This window comes from Halictus rubicundus, chromosome 4 (genome assembly GCF_050948215.1).
Source record: "Halictus rubicundus isolate RS-2024b chromosome 4, iyHalRubi1_principal, whole genome shotgun sequence".
Classification (NCBI taxonomy): domain Eukaryota; kingdom Metazoa; phylum Arthropoda; class Insecta; order Hymenoptera; family Halictidae; genus Halictus; species Halictus rubicundus.
In genome coordinates, this window is record NC_135152.1 from 2580534 (window position 1) to 2604718 (window position 24185).

Genomic DNA, 24185 nt, shown 5'->3' on the forward strand with positions numbered 1-24185 from the left:
TGTCTCAGGGGAAAACCACCTAAAAACCCTGAGCAGGACGCTGGCACGAGGTATTTCCCTTAATGCTTCAGTGTAGTTATTCCGTCGACTTCTCGCCCTTCCCCTTGACTCTTGTGGCTTGAGTGCTTCTTTCTTGACGTTTTCCCGGGTGCTGCCCTCCCCCCGGGCGACCACCGAGTCCTCTCCAGGATGCACCTCCAATCATCGCGAAATCTATCCGCGATAACATGGTGATTGGTGCACCACTCTTTGTGGACCAGTCGGGAAAGGGGGTACCCTCCTGAGGACGTATCCTCGCGAGGATACCACTTCCTCCCCCGAATTCCTAGGACTGTCTCTTCCACAAATGGAAAGTGATCGAGGTGCCGGAACGGAGTCGCACCCTCGCCTTCTTTCGATGCAGCGTCCTCTTCGTGGGCGAAAAGTGTCTAGGAATTCGGATTCCTATCCTAAACCACTGTAAGGTGCAAGCCGGTTCACGTGAACAACCTTCGGTTTTGCCTTAGGAGATCGGACTATTCGAAAAATTAATTCGTTCAATCGATTCTTGACGATGTACGGTCCTTCCCAGTCAGATTGGAGTTTCGGGCACCGGCCTCTTGTACGTCGTGGATTAAATAGCCAGACCTTGTCACCCGGATTGAAGGAAACCCGATTCGCATGAACATCGTACCAGGACTTCATTTTGTCACCACTAATCTTCATTCGTTGGCGTACAAAATCATGGATTCCCAAGATTTTAGCCCTCATTTCTCCAATGTAAGCTCCCTCCTCCTTCCTTTCAGAAGCGTAGTTACTGCCTCTCAGGAGATCCAAAGGAAGTCGTAATTCTCGACCCATGAGGACCATTGCCGGAGTATTTCGAGTTACCTCATGTTGAGAAGTCCGATATGCTAAAAGGAACGTCGGTATCCATTCATCCCAGTCTTTTTGATGTTCGGAAACAAACTGTGTTAGATACTGTAACAATGTACGAATCATCCTTTCGACGAGTCCGTCCGATTGGGGATGTAAGGGTGTCGTCCTTGTCTTTCTAATTCCAAGCAACCTCATCAACTCTTTGAAGACACTCGACTCGAAATTCCTACCTTGATCTGAATGCAGTTCTAGTGGCACACCATGGCGACTTATTACATCTGTTAAAAGGGTCTTCGCAATGGTTGTTGCTTTTTGATTCGGAAGCGGAATTACTTCTGGCCACTTCGAGAAATAATCTACGACAACAAGGGCATATCTGTTTCCGGTCATAGATTTTGGCAAAGGGCCCACAATGTCAAGTGCAATTCTTTCAAAAGGTGCTCCAACATTGTAAATCTTTAAAGAGCCTTTTCCTCTCTCCCTAGGACCCTTCTTCGCTACGCAGCTGTCGCAACGACGGCACCATTCCTCAACATCTCGACGATGATCAGGCCAGAAAAACCTTTGTCGAATCTTAGCAAGTGTTTTGCGAACTCCGAAGTGTCCTCCCCATGGGGCGTTGTGACACTCGCGTAACACCTCTTCGGTTTTGCATCTAGGGACGATTAGTAACGGAACTGCTTCCTTCCCGTCCGTAGATTCCCACCTCCGGAAAAGCAAACCCTTTCTCGCTTCAAGAGAGTCCCAAATTTTCCAGTAAAATTTTGTTACGGGGGAAAATGCGGAAACTTCCTGCCAGTTTGGCTTATTTCGTTCGATTATCCTCCGCAAAATGAAGTTTATTTCTCCATCGGTCTCTTGCGCTTTCCTCCATTCCTCCGAATTGGCGTTTCCACAGATCGTCCTGAACACGTGCTCTTCCTTTTCTCACATTTCTTCACGTGACTCCTTCTCCTCAAGGCGATGGCAATATTTACATTGCGAAATTTCGCAAGGTCTTCTTGACAGACTGTCTGCATTGACATGCAACTTCCCTTCTCGATGTCTAATTTCAAAATCATACTGTTGCAGCCTTTCTATCCAGCGAGCCATTTGTCCTTCCGGATTCTTGAACGACAATAGCCACCTTAACGCAGCATGATCAGTCCTTACCAGAAATTTTCGACCATAAAGATAGGGGTGAAAATGTTCTATGGACTTAATTATCGCCAAAAGTTCCCGTCTTGTAACGCAATAATTCCTCTCTGCTTTTCCCAGCATTTTTGAAAAGTATGCAATAACTTTCTCCTCTTCACCTTGAACTTGCGAGAGGACTGCTCCAATGGCAAAATTCGACGCATCTGTATCCAAAATGAAATCTGCGTCTAATAAAGGATAAGCTAATATCGGAGATTCGGAAAGACGCTGCTTCAGCCACTCGAATACCTTTTGACATTCTTCCGACCATACAAACGTAATTTTATCTTCCGTCAGGCGATGTAGTGGCCTAGCGATGGAAGAAAAATCTTTGACGAATTTTCTATAATAAGTGCAAAGTCCGAGAAAACTCCTTAATTCCGTTTTACTCCTCGGAATTGGCCATTTCTGGATTGCCATTATCTTTTCGGGATCCGTTTTAATCCCGCGTTCGGAAACGATATGTCCAAGGTATCGCACCTCTTTGCAGAAGAAATTGCATTTCTTTGGATTCGCTAATAGTTTGGCTTGGCGCAGGCGTGCGAAGACAGTCCTCAAATTGTCCATGTTTTCTTCGAAACTTCTTCCATAAACAATTATGTCGTCTAGATATACTAGGCAGATTTTCCCACAAAGGCCTTTCAATACCGTGTCCATAACTCCGCATCACTCTGAATTGCCAAAGCCCTTCTCCCACGCAGAATGCTGTCTTTTCACGGTCCCTTTCGTCAACCATAATCTGCCAATATCCACTTTGCAGATCTATGGTTGAAAACCAAGACGATTCAGCTAGAGCATCTAGCGTTTCTTCAATTCTCGGCAACGGATAAGAATCTTTTTTCGTGACATCATTTAACCGCCGATAGTCCACACAAAATCTCGTGCTGCCATCCTTTTTCTTCACGAGAACGATAGGAGAGGACCATGGACTTTTCGACTCCTCAATTACTCCCTGCCTTTCCATCTTCGCGAGTAATTCTTTAACTTCGTCTCGTCGGTGAAAAGGGAGACGTCGCGGTGCCTGTTTGATTGGTGCACAATCTCCTGTATCAATCTTATGTTGGACAACATCACAATTCCCAACATGTTCAGGATTTTCTGCGAATATGTCCTGAAATTCATGTGTTACTTTCGCAAATGCTGTCTTCCGTGGCGGAGATAAGGCCGAACAGCAACGCTGGAAAAGATCTTCTAAGTGCTTCGGTACAGGTGGAACTGCAACCTCCTGCACCTCTTCCGCTACCGGAGTCTCCTCTTCCATCTTCGCTAATAAAGCTGCATCCTCCTTATTACGTATCTCTTGACCGATAAAGCCGACCTCTTCCTTCCCGGCTATTTGTAGTTTCCTCGCCCAATAATCGAGCCTACACGCGTGTTTCTGGAGGAATCCGTTCCCCAGAATACACTCCTCCGCCATGTCGATCAGGAAAAATTCTTCCTCTGTTTCGAAACCATTGATTTTAATGGGACATTTGTACCTGCCTTGAATCGGTAAATTTTCCCCGGAAATGGACACAATTTTGATTTCCAGAAGTTCCTCCGCCGCGCCAAGCTTACTTCTGGGATTGAACTTATCCGTCCCCAAAAGATTTACGCTCGATCCCGTGTCGATTATTATCGTAGCCATTTTTCCATCGATGAATCCCTCGATGGCCGTACAATCTTTCTTCAAATAAGTCTTCAGCACGACAGGGGTAGAAGAAGGTGAAGTCACAGTCTCCCCTCCTACTATGACTTCTTCGCGTTTCCCATCCTCTGTGTTTGTCTCTTCGGGCAGTCCTTCTGGAGATGCCCAGTCTGGCGACAACTCCAACACTCCCTGGGTCGATCTTCTCGATCACCATTGATCTTCGAATTCCTGTTCACGAAACTCGTCTTTCGTACATAGTTCCTGTTCGGTCGATCCACTTCCTCCGGTCTTCGGTCGTATCCTCGTTCTCCCCAACGCCGTCCAGGAATATGTTGTTTTGGAAAATAATAAGGCTTGTAGCGGTTATTTTGACTACTATACGAAGTTTCAGTAACAGACTCGACAGCTTCAATCTCCAAGGCTCTAATAACTGCTGCTCTCAGAGATGTAAAACCACCGAGCCTTAATATTCGTTTCATCTCTTCGTTGGCCAATGCTGCTACAAATTGAGAGGCCGCGAGTTTATCCCTACTTTCGTATGGGCATTCACCAAATGCAGCTTGAGCAAGCCTCTCAATTTCTGCTGCCAACTCAGAGATCGACTCCCCTTTCCGTTGTCTATAATTTTGGAATTTTACGTAACTTAAATTTTGAAAATTTGTGGTCCCATAACGGAACTCTAATGCCGAAACTATCGTCCGGAAATCGTTCTGTTTGTCCACGGAGAGAGAAGTCAACACTCCTCGAGCAGGGCCCTCCAAAGACGCAACCAAGGCCAAAGCTTTCCTCGGTTCATCCCAACCATTCGCGCGAGCTATTGTGTCGAACTGAATTCTATACTCTTCCCATGAAGCTTTGCCGTCAAATCTAGGAGGTTTCACGGTGTATCCCAACTCCGAAACACCGCGAAACACGCCAACTGCGTCATTTACAGGGACCTGCTGCGAAAGCGGAAAACCCGGAACCGCGGACCCATTAGGAACGGACATATTTATATTTTGAGTTTCACGGTTCTCAGTAGAATTAATGAAACGCGGCTGTACAAGACTGTGCAGATTCTGCGATAGCACCTGACACTGTGCCTCCAGGATTCCAAATCGTCCCTCCAGGGCAGCTTCCCTTGCAGCTTGAGCGGTTCTGTTTGCTGCTTCCCTCTCTTCAAACCGGGCCCACTCCTGTTCCCATCTCTGTTCCGCGATTTTCCGCTGCTCTTGAAACTGCCCCGAAATGTTCCGCTGGAGGCCTTCGAACAGCGTCTGTAACATCGTCGCATCTGCTCCCGAAGTGGATGTCGTTGTGGAATCGCCCGCACTTCTGACACCAATGTTGCGGAGGCTTCGGCCCCGCCTCGCCGGCGAACACAGGTGCGTGCTCTCGCTTCGTCGACTCGAGAGGTTCTGTCGTCTGTCTTCTTCTTAACAACAACCCCGTTGGCCGGATACCACAATATCGATACGACGGCCAACTTCTCTCGATCGCCGCAATCGACAGCTTCCATCGTAACAATACTTTCGGCGTCCGGTGCTCCTGTTATCACTCCGCGCACCGGACCCGTTGGAGGAGAGAGAGGGAGAATGTGCATTCTCGAGGTTGGAGCGTGCTGGTCGTTCATGTATTCCACTCACGTTACCATGTAGCTCGTCACCCGGACTGATTTTCCCCGTTCCCGGTGGCGGTATTTATCCCCGTGGCCGATTACCTTTACTCGCGAGAGCGGCCCGTCGCGGCGTTGGCCCTCTCGCGGTCGCGGTTCGTACTGCGGCGCGCCTACTGTGTGATCGGCCACGGCGGTCTCCGCCGGCGCGCGGTCAGGGGAAGGCTCGCGTCGAGGACAGGATCGTTACAACTCGATAGGCTTATTAATATTATTTTTCGCGAAATCAAGTCTCTTCTTTCTATTTGCGGCATTTACGAAATAATTCTCGCGAGCAACTCGGCCGTGGTATTCATTATTTCGTAAACAATTACGAATAGTGCTGAAACATACACTTACTCCAGCGTTGTTTGCAAGCTCAGCAGCGATCTTAGGGGCACTAATTTTAGGATTTGTTTTTATTTCACGCACTATAAAACGTTCATCGCGTAAACTAAGTTTTCGAGGGCGACCAGATTTCACTTTATTTTTATTGGTTTTTCGTTCACCATATCGATCTATAATTCCTTGTATAGTGCTGTGTGGCCTATTAATTGTTTTTGCTATTTCTCGCAATGATTTGCACTGATTATGCAGTTGTATAATAATTTTTCTTTCAGTCTCACTTGTTTCCTTATCTTTATGACCCATTTTACCGAATGTTATAAAAATTGACTGGTTTTGCAGAAGGTTGCCACTAGACTGTTCATCAAAGACCCTGTCTGATTATTTGTCGGGTCCCGCTAAACCATAATATAAACAATCGGACGCCTTTCGAGTACATTCTAGTACCTGTACGAATACTTTTTGCGCGCCAATTTAGAGACACGTCTCATAGTTTCTAATTTTTCTCGTTAACGTTAAACTTTTTCAAGTGTATTTATGTGACAGTATGTAGTTAAAATATATAAAAATTACAATTATGTTTCGTTTTATAAACATGTGTGCAATTACATAGAGAAATACATGGTTTTTTAAGCCTACAAGAGGTGTACGAATACTTTTTACACTCACTGTATATACAGGGTGATCCACGCAATTGTTTTAAGTCATAACTCCGTTATTATTGCATTTACGAAAAAATGATAAAGGAGAAAGATGAATGGTTCGAAGAGCACTACATCTGTGGGCCTTCAAATTTTTTTTAGATGCAGCAGTGCATGTGCAATTAACAATTGCATCATTTCTTTAAATAGAAATGCATATTTTTTTTTGCACATATCGATTCTTCCGTTCATTCTACGTAAAAAATGATTAGGGTACCATGGCAAAAAAATTATTAGATCTCGAGATATTTTCAAAAAAGACACGCAGAATTCGAATCAGGCCACACAACCTCCAAAAACCTCATTAAACTCGATTAATATTCCTTCGAAAGTGTACGGATATGGGGGTTTGGATTAAATAAATCTCCCCAGCGTGTTCGACCCAGGAACTTGGTTTATTCTAGTCGATTACAGAGTTTTAACTTATACGCGGCGCGAGGTGTGTTCGGATGTCTGCTCGAAACGTTTCTGCTCTGTCTTCTTCTCCCAGGCTTTTTGCCTATTTCTGAATCGTCCTGATTGGCCGGGGCTGAATTAGCCTTTTTAGCCAATCAGGTACCTTTTTCGGGGACTCTTCTCGACCTTGGCGCGGTCTCTCTAAACGCGGGGGTGTCCCCGTAATTCCGGTAATGCAGCGGGATTTCCGACGGGCCCGTGGTGCATGGCGCGGCCGGCTATCGCCTACCTGCCTAGTTTCCGGGTCCCTTTGGAAAACTCGAGGTTTATGATACCCGTACGCGCTGTTGAGGCCGATGGTAAAAATCTAATGGCCAATACGTGCCATAACAAAAACTGCTAAGACGCCTAACGGCTTTCTCAAAAACAGCTGTGGGACAACGGGTTCCATAAACTCGCTCGACCATTTGCACGCCAAATGTTACTAAATGTACGTGCCGATGGCCGCTACAAAAGTATTGTTATCGACCGCGTTGATTAAGATTGCGGATAATCAGGGAACACATTGGCCAACGAATCCATAAAATGGCACGTCATCCCACCGCGATCCCCGCATTTCGGCGGACTTTGGGAAGCTGCCGTAAAATCACTAAAGTTTCATTTAACACGAGTAATAGGCGACACCCTGTTATCGTACGAAGCGTTATTAACATATATCAATCAAATTGAAGCGATTCTCAACTCACGGCCGTTAACACCTCTGTCCTCCGACCCAAACGATTTATCCGTTTTGACACCAGCACACTTCTTGATTGGTGATACGTTAAATGGCATACCCGATTACGAAATATCAAACATTCCATCCGGTCGATTGTCGTCCTGGCAGCATGTGCAAAAAATGCGACATCATTTCTGGCAACGATGGAGGAAGGAATACCTCCACGAGTTGACCACACGTAAAAAATGGCATAAACATAAACCCGAAAAAATAGAAATAGGCAGTATCGTAAGAGTGCGGGACGACAATTTACCTGCAATGCAATGGACCCTCGCACGGGTAACCAAACTTCATCCCGGACAAGACGACATAGTTAGGGTAGTCACAATAAGAACCGCGAAAGGCGAATACAAACGGTCGGTAAAATGTCTCGCGCCGCTACCGATATAAAGAACAACATTGTAAAATACGGACGCTGTATATAATTAACAATCAGATCAAGGAACTAGGCACATAGGCGAATAATATTAAGACCAATGTAAATAGCATGTATACAGGGTGAGTCACCAAACGTTAGCACCTCAAATATCTTTGTTGTTTCTAAAGATACGTAAAATATGGTAAGGACAAAGTTGAATGGTACAATGGGGGTGACACGATGCAAAAAAAATTTTGTTTTTATGTCATTTTTTTGTAGATATCAAGGTCACCTTGACTTTTTTTAAATGGAACCACCCTTTTTTAAACACCTACAATGATAGTCCCTTTCATTAGGAATTCAGTGACTATAATTAGTCCAAGGTCATTCAAGGTCAAGGACAGAAAAACGTATAAAACTAAAATATGGAAGCAGAATACGTTTATCACGGTTGAGACTTGTAGGAAATAGTAAACATACTATGGTCGTAGTTAAAGTAAACATACATACTAAGGTCCTTCAATGTTATTCAGCATTCTTATTTACTATCAGTATGTTTCCAAACGCGATTCCGCTGTTATATTCGATGACTGAAAAGTGTGATATGATCATGATTTACTGTGAATGTAGAAAAAATGCAGTGCAGGTCCGACGACTTTATGAAGAAAGGTACCCCGAGCGTAACACTCCTTCTAGACATACTTTCACTAATACGTACAGGTTGTTTCGAAGTACTGGAAGTGTACATGCAAGACAGTACAAACGGAAGAATCCCACGACTAATGAAGACAATGAAATTAATATTTTAGCAGCTATATCTGTCAATCCTCACGTGAGTACGAGAAAAATTGCCCGGGAAGCAGGCATAAGTCAAAGTAGCGTAATACGAATTCTGGCCCGACATAAATTTCATCCGTTCCACATATCGCTCCATCAAGAATTGCACGGGAATGATTTTCAAAATAGAATTAACTTTTGTCAATGGGGATTGCTTCAAAATCATTCATTTTTTTCTAATGTCTTGTTTACGGACGAAGCAACATTTACTAATCATGGCTCAATTAATCTACGGAACGCCCATTATTGGTCTGTGGATAATCCGCACTGGCTGCGAGAAATTGATCATCAAAAACAACGGAGCGTAAACGTGAGGTGTGGTATTTTGAACGACAAAGTAATTGGACCATATTTCGTTAACGGAATGATGACGGGAGAGAAATACGCTCAATTTTTGCAAGAAGATCTGCCAATTTTGTTAGAAGATGTCCCTTTACAAAATCGCTACGATATGTGGTACCAACATGACGCTTGTCCTGCTCATTATGCACGAGTAGCAAGAGAAACGTTGTATTCTCGATATCCAAACCGATGGATTGGACGAGGCGGAACAGTTTCATGGCCAGCACGTTCGCCTGATTTAAATCCACTTGATTTCTTTTTATGGGGTCTGCTAAAAGATACCGTGTACACGGATGCTCCAACAACAGTTGAAGATATGCGTCAGCGTATCATCACAGCATGTACGAATATCACGTCGGATACACTTATCAGAGTTCAACATTCCTTCAGAGCTCGTTTACAACAATGTATCGACGCAGACGGCCATCATTTGGAACATTTATAAAATACAGGTATTCTGCTTCCATATTTTAGTTTTATACGTTTTTTCTGTCCTTGACCTTGAATGACCTTGGACTAATTATAGTCACTGAATTCCTAATGAAAGGGACTATCATTGTAGGTGTTTAAAAAAGGGTGGTTCCATTTAAAAAAGTCAAGGTGACCTTGATATCTCCAAAAAAATGACATAAAAACAAAATTTTTTTTGCATCGTGTCAGCCCCATTGTACCATTCAACTTGTCCTTACCATATTTTACGTATCTTTAGAAACAACAAAGATATTTGAGGTGCTAACGTTTGGTGACTCACCCTGTATATATATATATACATATAAGAGGCAAGGTAGATTCATTGTAAATTTCATTACCATATAGACGAATTGATATAGACCATCGAAGCAGTTGAACAGAGTCATTCAAGGGGGCCGGCATGTTGCGACGGCAACACCGAAGGTCGTACCGTACCGTTCCTCCAGGCGACAAAGGGACATACCTGAAAGCGATGTCCCATTAAAAACGTGCCAAATAGCTATAAACGACCAAGAAAATTAGTTTACGACCACCGCAATTCGACAATCCCGACCCCGACAGATGAACAGCACATGCGACCAAACTAACGAAACGACGAACGAAAAACAGTAATAAATCACGCCATTGACGAACGAAGACAAAACCAGGAATCCCTGACAGTCTCCCACTCCCATCAACTCAAAAAAACTCCTCCCAATGCACCCACGTCCAATTACAAAACACTATATTTTCCCACCTAAATCCAAAATCATCCAATCACGATAAAACCGAACTGACGACAGACAGGACACGACAAGACAGATCAGAAAACAAATCGAACAGGCAGACGGACGAGACGAACTCTCCGAAATAAACATATATCGCGAACCACCAAGTACCATTTAAGAAATCTCGAACCGAACAGTTATAACGCGTCTTCTATAACTCGCTTCATATATTAATGTATATATATATAAGGCGCTAAAACTCAAGGAACGTAAAGAATATATTTCACAGAAGTCATAAGGAAATACCAATCCCTAAGACCTATATCCCATAAATTCCAAATTCAAGAGAACAAGATCTATTCAAATTAAAACATTGATAAAGAAATAATGAGAAAATACCGGCAAAATTACTTCTTAACCGTTGAAAACGAAACTCGAGGCCCTGGGGTGGCCGAGGAACCAGTCCGTGACGTAAAGAGCGAACCAGCACTGCATCCGTTGGCGAACCTCACCCATTTGAAAACACTGAAAATAAATAATAACATGTATCCAACGGCAGAAGGTGAAGTCTTCAAGCTACTCCACGCGGTAAGGAAAATAAATTGTAGGGACAAATTGAGAATAAATGAAGGGATCGTTTGCGGTGCAATTAAAAATTGTCTGTACCTGAAATACTTGCACTTGTGAAGACTTCATTCAACGTTGATGAACTCAATGGATACATATACAATAGTATATCATGAATAAATTACTTCCGTGAATTTGACTGCAAAGTTCAAGAACATTGACCACTTCGACTCGATGATTTCATACCTCGCTTCATATATTAATGTATATATATATAAAGCGCTAAACTCAAGGAACGTAAAGAATATATTTCACAAAAGTCAGAAAGAAATACCAATCCTTAAGACCCATATCACATAAATTCCAAATTCAAGAAAACAAGATCTATTCAAATAAAACATTGATAAAGAAATAATGAGAAAATACCTGCAAAATTACTTCTTAACCGTTGAAAACGAAACTCGAGGCCCTGGGGTGGCCGAGGAACCAGTCCGTGACGTAAAGAGCGAACCAGCACTGCATCCGTTGGCGAACCTCACCCATTTGAAAACACTGAAAATAAATAATAACATGTATCCAACGGTAGAAGGTGAAGTCTTCAAGCTACTACACGCGGTAAACGATTGACCGCCTTAAACCCGCGTACACGGTAAACGGTGACGAGACCGTACGATACAAAGACTCGCAACCAACGACCGAGCCGACCCCCGCGCAGGTACCTGTCCACACGCGCTCAGGTAGACGCGTCAGATTTCCTGACTACCTGCAGGTCGGAACGTGAGACAACCTTGCCACGTTGTATATATTGTACATTTTGTGAATAGCCAGCTACAATAAGAATAGGTATAGATTATCCGGTAATTAGGATTAAGTTAAGATAGCGTTAGCACTGGTAAGGGCGTGATGTAGCGGCTAGCGGGGCGCCGGAAGAGAAATCTTCAGCGCACCAGCACCAAGAAAGATTTATGGTTTGCACAGCATAAGACGCTATTTGTGAGAAAACGTCTTTAACGTTTTTGGCCACTTAGCGGACAGATGTGTCCTTGTTGTTCCTAGCGACGAACTAAATAGCGCAAGTGGACGCCATAAATTTTGGGTAGTCTAAGGGTCTCCAGCCTAGAGTGTCCCAGCGACGCGTGCCTGGTTTCCATCACCCGGGAAAGCTGGGCCCGTTGACGTAAGCCAGCAGTCACGTACCGCACTTAGCACGGGGCCCGGAAGACACCCCGCTGCATCACCAAAATTAGATTTTTAACAGCACGACACGCTCACCCTTCTCACGCACGAGAGGCGTGGAACGTGGGCGTGTTATGCAAAATGCACGGATTGGTGGAAGTTCCTCGCAAGGACTTCCACCAATCAGCCGACAAGCATTTTCGATAATATAAGGCAGAGACTACCGACGAGGAGAGAGTCACGAAGAAGTCACAGCTGATTCTCCGCCGAGTCACTTAGAGTCGGGTCGCAGTCCGGTCGCTGTTAAACCGCAGTCAAAGTTCAATCGCGAGTCAAGTGAATCGTCGGTTTAGTTGAACCACCCCGGACGCTCTCGCAACATCATTCTATTTGTAAATAAACGACTCAGTCACGTACGCCTGATTTTGAACATTTATTCGAAGGCACCCGCCTTACATAATCCTGTTCCTTCAACCCCTTCGACTCAATAATTTCATAGGGTGGATAATAAAAATGCCCTTGTAGATTTTAACGAAAGAACTCTCCTCCATCCTAAAGAACAAATTCGGTCATTCAAAATAGGCAGAATTTTACATCAAAATAGACAGTTATTTGCAAATATCTCGGAAAATAAAGAGACTGTCGTACAGTGCGGACAAACGACCTGTCTTTGGGCACTTGTCGTAATTTGATTATTAATGTATATATTAATGTACACTAACGAGCAAAACTGAGTCTACACTATTTGAAGCAACATAACTTTTGAAAAATTAGATCAAATGACTTGAATTTTATTGAGAAGTTAGAAGGATTAGTTTATTAGAGGAGGTGTAGGAAGGAATGGGAAGGGGCGGAAAGGTTGCAGGAGAGGTTTCTGAGGTGGGTCCTAAGAGTAGAGCGGTGCACACCGGGGTAATATGGTGAGGGAAGAGCTGCAGAGGGAGTTGTTGTGAGGGAGGACGGGGTTAAGGGCATGGTTGGTACCAGAAGAAGTTGAGGGCGGGAGAAGGGGGGAGCTGGTTAGGTTGTGCTGGGAGCAGGTATGAGGAAGGTTTAGAAGGGGAGGGGAGGTAGTAGGTTGGGAGAAGGTGAGACGGCGTTTTTGGGAAGAGAGGGGCTGGGCAGTGGAGGAGGCGGCTGAGATGATGGAGGATAGGATAGAGGCAGTGAGTGAGGAGATAGTGAAAAGGGAAAAGAAGAAGCAACAGGGGGAGAGATGGGAAAAGATAGGAAGAGCAAGGTACAACATGTGGTTTGGGAGGGTGAAGGGAGAGGGGATACCAGTGTATCTGAAGAAAGGGTTGGGAGAGAGCAGGTGGCCAGGTACAGGTTGGGAAACGAGATGAGAGGTGGAAAGTATTGGTTGGCGGAGAAGAAAGTATGTAGGGTCTGTGGGTGCGAGGAGGAAACGTGGGAGCATGTGTGGGAAATGTGTATGGGTGATGATGAGGGGGAGGTTGGCATGGGATGGTGGGGGAAGTATTAGGGGATGAAGGAGAAGGAGAGGAATGGATGAGGAAGGTGGATGAATGGAGGAAGAGCAGGAATGGAAGAGGTATGGGAGAGGAAGTAAATGGAGAGAATGCATAGGAATGGAGTGAAGGAGAGAGCAGCGGGAAAGAGGAGGTCCAGGAGGCGCGGGAAGGATGGGTGAGGTGCAGGTAGGAGGGAGAGCAGAGAAGCATGTGTGTGTGGGAGAGGGAAAAATAAGAACGCGGCGGATATTAGTGTAAGATCGCTCTCTCTCTCCTCTCCCTCTATGGCGTGTTTTTAGGATAAGTTTTGAAGTGGGTAAGGGGATATAAAACACCAGAGACTGTCCTCACTTCATTTATTACTGATATCGGTAAGCGCGAAGGTCAGTGCAGTGTTGGTGTTGTCGTCTCGGAGGCTTACTATCGACTGGCGACTCTCGTTGCAATCTTAAGCACGACGGAGTTAGAGAAGGCAAAAAGATAGGGGAGAAAAAGAAAAGAGAATAGAAAAGGAAAACTTGAGAAGACAGTGACAGCGATAGGGACAGCGGAAAAGAGTCATAAACAGAGAAAGCTCAGAGGTAGGCGAAGGACCGAGACTAACGAAAACCAGAACCCTGGCGACGTTCTCAAGGATGCATGGGAAATTCGTGAAGGGCCGGTTACCAAGCGTGCGACTAGCAGACAGGAAATAGAGAATAATAGCGTGACAGAGTTAGAAGGGAAAGAGAAATTCTTAGAAGAAATATATGCATTGGCGTACGTGGTGATATTGCCACCACAGTTTAATTAAGTTGGGGTAAGTTAGGATAAGTTTAAGGTTAAGATTAGGGTAAGAGCGAGCGAAAGCTGGAGATGTAATTAACCCTTATAGTGCCGGAGGCCGATATATCGGCCCGCGCCTTATAGCGCTTTACTATTCGCATTGCGGGATAACTCTATTTCTAAATAAATTTATAAGACGTTATAAATGGTCTAATTTCATTACGAGAGAATTTTAAAAAATAGTTTTTCGTTTTAACTCTTTGTGGACGACGACTTTTTCCTATTGCTTGGAGATACCGAAATCTAACATAAACATCGATGGTCGCCGCTCAGGCGACATCCGACCTACGGCGTGAATCGCCGTGGCGTTGGGCCCTTATCGGAACATGTCGACAGCGTTTTATAAACGACTGTTTGAAGACTCTCACGAAATAAGATCGCATTGCCGCAGCGAGACGTAGGATCAGTTCGTTTTTCTTCGATTGTTGTCGTGAGCAGTATATTTCGTTTTGCCCCAGTGACAGTCTGAAAGCGTCATTTTTGTTATCGCCGTTGTTTTCCGCTTGTGTCAAACATTTTTGTTTTTGACAAACCAACAATTAGCAAGACAGGATTTCTAAAATTTTGCCACCAACCTATAACAATTACGTATTTCGGAAGAGATAATCCGTCCGGCGCTTACCATATACCTTCGAGTTATTTTTTATGTTTGTTATGTAATATTCTTTATCTTGTTACAAAATATATCGAAAATGCAAAGTATATACTTTGTAATAAATGGTCTATATAAAATTATGATGAAAAGATGACTTTTTGTATGTGCAAATACATTTTGTAAGAGAGAACTGGACTTTTACTTTTTTTATGATCTTTTATACCTTTGTTATTTATATAATTTTCAATGAATATAGAAAAACTAGTGTCATTGTTTTGTTCTCTATATCGTCCTTAATATACTGATTTTTGAATCATGAATATTGAATATTGAATATTGAATTTCGAATATTGAATATTGAATATTGAATTTCGAATATTGAATATTGAATTTTGAATATTGTTTCTTGTTTGGTTTTTATGAGCATTTTCCCAAACCCTAGTAAAACCGTGAAATTCGGCCGGTTATTCTCGCATAGGCACCTCTTTTTCGCCCGGCACTAAAAGGGTTAAAATTGTAACCCGAGGGGAATCAATAAATGATATATATATATTAGACGAGGTGTAAAAAATTTTTGAAAAAAATTTGAATTGGTCGGAATCGCAAAAGAAATAGTAAAAGTTGATTTTTTCAGCTTTTTTATCTGAGCCTGTATTGAAAATTTAAAGAATGTATTTGATTCGCTCGAATAAATTATATCCATGCTGAAAATTTCACCGATATTGGTTAATTCGTTTACGAGTTATAAACGATTAAAAGAGCGATTTTAAGTCGAAAATCGTGAAAGACGGCAATTTTTCCACTTCTAACCCATTTGCATCCAAGCGCGGAATAATCCGCGACCCTACGACTGTCAGCTGTCACCGAGCGCGGAATAATCCGCGAGCCTGAGACTGTTTTTTTTTTTTCCAATTGCAAAATATTCTTTGGTTGCGACAGACCACGTTTAACCACTTGTGGAAGCGTTTCGTTTTAATTTATTTAATTTTTCATTTTAATTTAAATAGTTTTATTTTATGTATAAAAAAAATATTTGTTTTTCCTTTTTTGTAAAAAAAAATGTAAAATGCGATATTTGCGATATAAAACTGTGTAACAATCGTTTTAAACAGTACATTGTTAATAAACTCCATGAATAATTTGGATGTCAGTTACTGCACATACGATCGACCGCACGCGGTGATACGAGTCATTCGTCAGTAAAACGTCGCTGATGTTTCAACGCGGCAGCTTAAGTAGAGCGATGATACAAATGGGTTAAGCGTTTATAACTCGTAAACGAATTAACCAATATCTTCAGCATGGATATAATTTATTCAAGCGAATCAAACACATTTTTTAAATTTTCAATACAGGCTCAGATAAAAAAGCTAAAAAAACCAACTTTTACTATTTCTTTCGCGATTCCGACCAATTCAAACTTTTTTCAAAAATTTTTACACCTCGTCTAATAAACTAATCCTTCCAACTTCTTAATAAAATTCAAGTCATTTGATCTGATTTTTAAAAAGGTTTGTTGCTTCAAATAGTGTAGACTCAGTTTTGCTCGTTAGTGTATGTACATAAGGCGCTAAAACTCAAGGAACGTAAAGAATATATTGCGCAGAAGTTATAAGGGAATAGCAATCCCTAAGACCCATATCCTATAAATTCCAAAATCTATTCAAATTAAAACATTGATAAAGAAATAATGAGAAAATACTTGCGAAATTACTTCCTAACTGTTGAAAACAAAACACGAGGCCCTGGGGTGACTGATGTACCAGTCAGTGAGGTGAACAGCGAACCCACATTGCATCCGATGGCGAGCCTCACACACTTGAAAACACTGAAAATAAATAATAACATGTAGACGGCAGAAGGTAAAGTTTTCAAGCTACTGCACGCGGTAAGGAAAATAAATTTTAGGGACAAATTGAGAATAAATGAAGGGATCGTTTGCGTTGCAATTAGAAATTGTCTGTACCTGAAATACTTGCACTTGTGAAGACTTCATTCAACGTTGATGAACTCAATGGATACATATACAATAGTATATCATGAATAAATTACTTCCGTGAATTTGACTGCAAAGTTCAAGAACATTGACCACTTCGACTCGATGATTTCATACCTCGCTTCATATATTAATGTATATATATATAAGGCGCTAAACTCAAGGAACGTAAAGAATATATTTCACAAAAGTCAGAAAGAAATACCAATCCTTAAGACCCATATCACATAAATTCCAAATTCAAGAAAACAAGATCTATTCAAATAAAACATTGATAAAGAAATAATGAGAAAATACCTGCAAAATTACTTCTTAACCGTTGAAAACGAAACTCGAGGCCCTGGGGTGGCCGAGGAACCAGTCCGTGACGTAAAGAGCGAACCAGCACTGCATCCGTTGGCGAACCTCACCCATTTGAAAACACTGAAAATAAATAATAACATGTATCCAACGGTAGAAGGTGAAGTCTTCAAGCTACTACACGCGGTAAACGATTGACCGCCTTAAACCCGCGTACACGGTAAACGGTGACGAGACCGTACGATACAAAGACTCGCAACCAACGACCGAGCCGACCCCCGCGCAGGTACCTGTCCACACGCGCTCAGGTAGACGCGTCAGATTTCCTGACTACCTGCAGGTCGGAACGTGAGACAACCTTGCCACGTTGTATATATTGTACATTTTGTGAATAGCCAGCTACAATAAGAATAGGTATAGATTATCCGGTAATTAGGATTAAGTTAAGATAGCGTTAGCACTGGTAAGGGCGTGATGTAGCGGCTAGCGGGGCGCCGGAAGAGAAATCTTCAGCGCACCAGCACCAAGAAAGATTTATGGTTTGCACAGCATAAGACGCTATTTGTGAGAAAACGTCTTTAACGTTTTTGTCCACTTAGCGGACAGATGTGTCCTTGTTGTTCCTAGCGACGAACTCGATAGCGCAAGTGGACGCCATAAATTTTGGGTAGTCTAAGGGTCTCCAGCCTAGAGTGTCCCAGCGACGCGTGCCTGGTTTCCATCACCCGGGAAAGCTGGGCCCGTTGACGTAAGCCAGCAGTCACGTACCGCACTTAGCACGGGGCCCGGAAGACACCCCGCTGCATCACCAAAATTAGATTTTTAACAGCACGACACGCTCACCCTTCTCACGCACGAGAGGCGTGGAACATGGGCGTGTTATGCAAAATGCACGGATTGGTGGAAGTTCCTCGCAAGGACTTCCACCAATCAGCCGACAAGCATTTTCGATAATATAAGGCAGAGACTACCGACGAGGAGAGAGTCACGAAGAAGTCACAGGTGAAAAAACATACCTCGCTTCATATATTAATGTATATATATAAAAGGCGCTAAAACTCAAGGAAAGTAAAGAATATATTTCACAGAAGTCATAAGGAAATACCAATCCCTAAGACCCATATCCCATAAATTCCAAATTCAAGAGAACAATATCTATTCAAATAAAAACATTGATAAAGAAATAATGAGAAAATACCTGCAAAATTACTTCTTAACCGTTGAAAACGAAACATGAAGCCCTGGGGTAACCTAGGAACCAGTCCGTGAGGTAAAGAGCAAACCAGCACTGCATCTGTTGGCGAACCTCACCCATTAGAAAACACTGAAAATAAATAATAACATGTATTCAACGGCAGAAGGTAAAGTTTTCAAGCTACTGCACGCGGTAAGGAAAATAAATTTTAGGGACAAATTGAGAATAAATGAAGGGATCGTTTGCGTTGCAATTAGAAATTGTCTGTACCTGAAATACTTGCATTTGTGACGACTTCATTCAACGTTTATGAAATCAATGAATACATATATAGAAACAACTTATAGCGATCATGAATAAATTACTTCTGTGAATCTGATTGCAAGGTGAAAAAACATACCTCGCTTCATATATTAATGTATATATATAAAAGGCGCTAAAACTCAAGGAAAGTAAAGAATACCTTCATACCTTGCTTCATATATTAATGTGTATATATATATAAGGCGCTAAAACTCAAGGAAGGTAAAGAATATATTTCACAGAAGTCATAAGTAAACACCAATCCCTACAACCCATATCCCATAAATTCCAAATTCAAGAAAACAAGATCTATTCAAATTAAAACATTCATAAAGAAATAATGAGAAAATAACTGCGAAATTTCTTCTTAACTGTTGAAAACAAAACAGGAGGTCCTGGGGTGACCGAGGAACCAGTCCGTGAGGTAAAGAGTGAACCAGCACTGCATCAGTTGGCGAACCTCACCCATTAGAAAACACTGAAAATAAATAATAACATGTATCACTCAATGAATACATATATAGAAACAACTTATAGTGATCATGAATAAATAACTTCTGTGAATTTGATTGCAAAATGGGAGAACATCGACTCTATAATTTCATAGGGTGGATAATAAAAATCTCCTTGTACATTTTAACCAAAGAACCCTCCCCCCCCCCCCCACCTAAAGAACAAATTCGGTCATTCAAAATAGGCAGAATTTTACATCAAAATAGACAGTTTTTGCGAATACCTCGGAAAATAAAGAGACCGCCGTACTGTGCGGACAAATGGCCTGTTTTCAAGAAAACTAATCAAAATGTATACTTCAAACCTAATCGCCATAATACGTACTCACAACACACGGCACTGACACGAATGGCTGCTCTGACGTTACTACTGACCGACGCTCGCGAGCGAATGTTCGATGGCATTCCTTCCATTGTCCCATTGCGTGTTTCTCTGCAGCTTCACGAGGAGGATCGCCGCCGCGTATACAATATGTGTTGGCGGTTAGTCGGCGTGCTCCTTGCTGCTCGATGCCCAGGCCGCCACATGTCCATTCTCAACTGTCTTTATTCGGCGGTTTATTCGACTTCGAATAATTTTCGGAGGCGCGTTCGAATGCTGTAACGAGGACACAGAGTTGGGCAAAACATTTATCTAAATAAAAATTTCGAATTACGAATAAAAGATAAAAAAATTTTTATTCGTTATTCGAAGGTTCGAATAAAAAAAAGCATCTTTATTGGACGAGTATCGGATAAATAATTTTATTCGTCGAGAATTTATCCGACGAATAAAGATAATTTTTTCTATTCGAAGCGGATTTATTCGAACTTCGAATAATTTTTTCATCTTTTATCTGTATCTTTTATTCGAAGGCTTCGAATAAATCTTGGAATAACTTTTGCCGAGCGCCGAGCTTCAAAGACCCAGCAACGACGGACGACATACAATGTAAGCGAATGGAGAATCGCGCACGTATGAAAGTTTAAACTTTTAGATTTTTCAATATATCCTCATGAAATTGTGACGAGCGAATGGAGGGGATTTTCCTGATGAAAATGAGGTCAAATTCGAGTGTAATCGAACAAGTTTCACTGATACCTAATTTTACGATAAAAAATACAATCTCATTAAAGACAGTCCAAATGATGTCGTGTTTGGACTCATTTCGATCGGAACAAGCTCTACAACTCATTCGTCTTAACAATATTGTTCTGATTAAAAACATACAAGCATAAATTGCCAGTAATGCTCGATTCCCCATCTGCTTACATTGTAGGCTGTTGGTCGGTCGCTGGTCTTTGAAGTTCCGAGCTCGCAGAGTCGCGAGATATCGGTGTGAAACAACTACCAATCCAATTGCAAAACTTCATTGTTTTTCATGATATTTTTATGGGACTTGCGCCAACTAATTCGTGGCATTCTTCTGATTAAAATGACACTAAACACGGTACAAATTGGACTGTATTTAGCATTTTTATCCGTAGATTTATTCGAAGGCTTCGATAATTTGTGCTATAACTTTTGCCAGCTCGACGAATAAACGGCGACGACGGCCGACGAGGACCGACGAGCGCCGAATGTCTAAGACCCAGCGACTGCCAAACGGCACACAATGTAAGCGGATGGAGAATCGTGCATTATTGGCAATTTATGCTTGTATGTTTTTAATCAGAACAATATTGTTAAGACGAACGAGTTGTAGAGCTTGTTCCGATCGAAATGAGTCCAAACACGACATCATTTGGACTGTCTTTAATGAGATTGTAATTCTTATCGTAACATTACATATCAGTGAAACTTGTTCGATTACACTCGAATTTGACCTCATTTTCATCAGGAAAATCCCCTCCATTCGCTCGTCACAATTTTATGAGGATATGTTAAAAAATCTAAGAGTTTAAACTTTCATTCGTGGGCGATTCTCCATCCGCTTACATTGTATGTCGTCTGTCGTCGCTGGGTCTTCGACGTTCGGCGCTCGTCGGTCCTCGTCGGCCGTCGTCGCCGTTTATTCGTCGAGCTGGCAAAAGTTATCCGAAGATTTATTCGAAGCCTTCGAATAAATCTACGGATAAAAATGCTAAATACAGTCCAATTTGTACCGTGTTTAGTGTCATTTTAATCAGAAGAATGCCACGAATTAGTTGGCGCAAGTCCCATAAAAATATCATGAAAAACAATGAAGTTTTGCAATTGGATTGGTAGTTGTTTCACACCGATATCTCGCGACTCTGCGAGCTCGGAACTTCAAAGACCAGCGACCGACCAACAGCCTACAATGTAAGCAGATGGGGAATCGAGCATTACTGGCAATTTATGCTTGTATGTTTTTAATCAGAACAATATTGTTAAGACGAATGAGTTGTAGAGCTTGTTCCGATCAAAATGAGTGCAAACACGACATCATTTGGACTGTCTTTAATGAGATTGTAATTTTTATCGTACCATTACGTATCAGTGAAACTTGTTCGATTACACTCGAATTTGATCTCATTTTCATCAGGAAAATCCCCTCCATTCGCTCGTCACAATTTTTTGAGGATATGTTGAAAAATCTAAAAGTTTAAACTTTCATTCGTGCGCGATTCTCCATCCGCTTACATTGTATGTCGTCTGTCTTCGCTGAGTCTTTGATGCTCGGCGCTCGGCAAAAGTTATTCGAAGATTTATTGGAAGCCTTCGAATAAAAGATATAGATAAAAGATGAAAAAATTATTCGAAGTTCGAATAAATCCGCTTCGAATAAAAAAAATTATCTTTATTCGTCGGATAAATTCTCGTCGAATAAAATTATTTATCTGATACTCGTCGAATAAAGATACTTTTTTTATTCGAACCTTTGAATAACGAATAAAGATAAAGTATCTTTTATTCGAATCGTTATTTAAATAATTTTTTATCTAAATAATGCCCAACTCTGGTCACAGGTGCCTTTTGGAAGGACAGCCCACCTGTTATCTAAACATTCTTTTAAAGTCCTTTTTTTACAGTCGCAGAGGAAGAAACGCTCTGTATTTTGGATTTCAAGTAATTGTAGACACTTGTATGATTCTGTTATATATACTACTTTGATAAAATTAGAAAATAAAAATTATGTGGCGTGTGTAATGTCGTACAAAGCAGTTTCAGACGAATGATAATGTGTTCAGGAACTGTTATAGAAATATGTAAGATCACCCTGTCGATGAAGTATCGAATGCGGTTTATGACACGAGCGACTGGAATCCACCTCTTTTGCGGAGTTTAGTACACACTGCATGTCTAGCCTTCCTTTAATTAGTTTTGGAGGCAGGTCTCTGGAAGTTGTGGATGCATTCGTTTGTATGGTCTGGCTTGCGACTCAATAGGGATTGTTAGCGTACCATAAAACTCCAGATGTGACACAGAACACAGGTAGGTGTGCTGGGCGCTACGTCACCAACGCACTAAAGGACTGAAATGAAGGAAACACTTTTATTTTTTCAATGATCGTCGCAAAAAATTGTTCTTCCTTGAATATGGATGGTACCATGGTATTGGGTTGTAAAGGGGTGTTAAACAGAGCTGCAATGCAGCCCATAAAAAATTAGTAGAACGGTGAAATAAAGAGTAAACTAGAATGTTTTCGAGTAAAATTATTTAAAAATAGTTCTAATGTGTTTTTAAAGTCATCTAGTAAAAATCTTATGGTGCTGAGGTGGAAAAAATATTTATTCATGAAAGAAATTTTTTTAAATTAATAATAACAGTAGCTATATATATGAAAAAATTTAAGATAGTGTTGATGACAATAGCTCATTATTAAATTAATATTCAGTTTGGTCGCTTTTAAACTTCGATGTGAGATCTGTATTTGTTCGAATTTTTCCGGATTTTCCATTTTTTACAACTAAAGTTTGCAACTACAAACTTGGAAAAAAAAATAAAATACATATCATTACAATTAATATTATTCTTAATTTATATTAATTAGAGATTTTGTACACAAGATTTACATGTTAGTTACATATTTCATGTACAACAATTAAGCTGTACGTTCTAATCCTGGTTAAAAAAATAATGTGCGTTCAGTTTTATGCTAAAAGACTGACCGGTTCTGTCCCAGGAAAGACTGACCGGTTCTGTGCCATGCTAAAAGACTGACCGGTTCTGTTCCAGGAAAGACTGACCGGTTCTGTGCCATGCTAAGGCTGAGCAGATGTCAGCACTATATCGGGAACGCCGAAAACCCGGGCGTGAGCACTCTCATTCCTCTCTGCTCTTTGCCTGTACGTTATCTGTGGTAGTACAGTCGCCCTCTGCGAAGCGCGCGCCAGAATTATATTTTAATATTTCAAATTAAATTGTTCGAGGATTTACTAGACCACTTGTATAATTTAGAAAGACAACGTGAACCCTCACCCACCTCCACGTAACATTTTCGATCTATACTCGCAGCGAATTAAATAGTCATTAACGATTCTTGAAAGACGTGTTCAATTTTTTAAGTCTTGCAATGTTTGGAATAAGTAGCGGAAGAATAATTCTTGCTTTATTTGCTATAGGATAAAATATAAATTCTAGCGAGGATCATCTACTGGTTAACTTCTATATTTGGAGCTATTTTTCAATAATATTTACTTCACGAAATCATTTACATTTATTAAACATCTATTTTATCTAACAGTATTTCAAATTTCCCGCGCTTTGTTTGGGCCTCCGTACAGCGCCAATCCACGTAGCGACAAAACGGTCAAACTGGTAGACAAATGTTACCGACAGTTAAAGTGTAGGAGTGTAATATATTTCTCCAAATAAAAGACGTGTTATCTCTTTCAGTATTTATTTTAATCTCTAGCAATTTGTTATGTCAATAATTTTTGTTGGTAGGAAACCAAAAACAAAATAAATGTTAACGACTAAATGTAAACAAATTAATCGATACAGAAATCTACATTATCTACAACCGCCACATTACTCCCCTCCGAGTTTTGACAATATTTTCTAAATAGTGAACTCTACAAATCTTGTTTTCTTTTTTTTTTTTCTTTTGGTCCAGGATAAGTTT

General features: G+C 41.5%; 1 long non-coding RNA gene across 1 annotated transcript; it reads right to left on the bottom strand.

The window, feature by feature from the left end:
- Positions 1–9817: 9817 nt before the first annotated feature.
- Positions 9818–16705, bottom strand: LOC143353874 (uncharacterized). The gene is made up of 4 exons (XR_013082219.1): positions 16585–16705; positions 11226–11351; positions 10632–10757; positions 9818–9988 (listed from the first exon to the last, which is right to left on the bottom strand). It is a non-coding gene; the product is annotated as an uncharacterized LOC143353874 (long non-coding RNA).
- Between the last annotated feature and the right edge of the window lie 7480 nt (positions 16706–24185).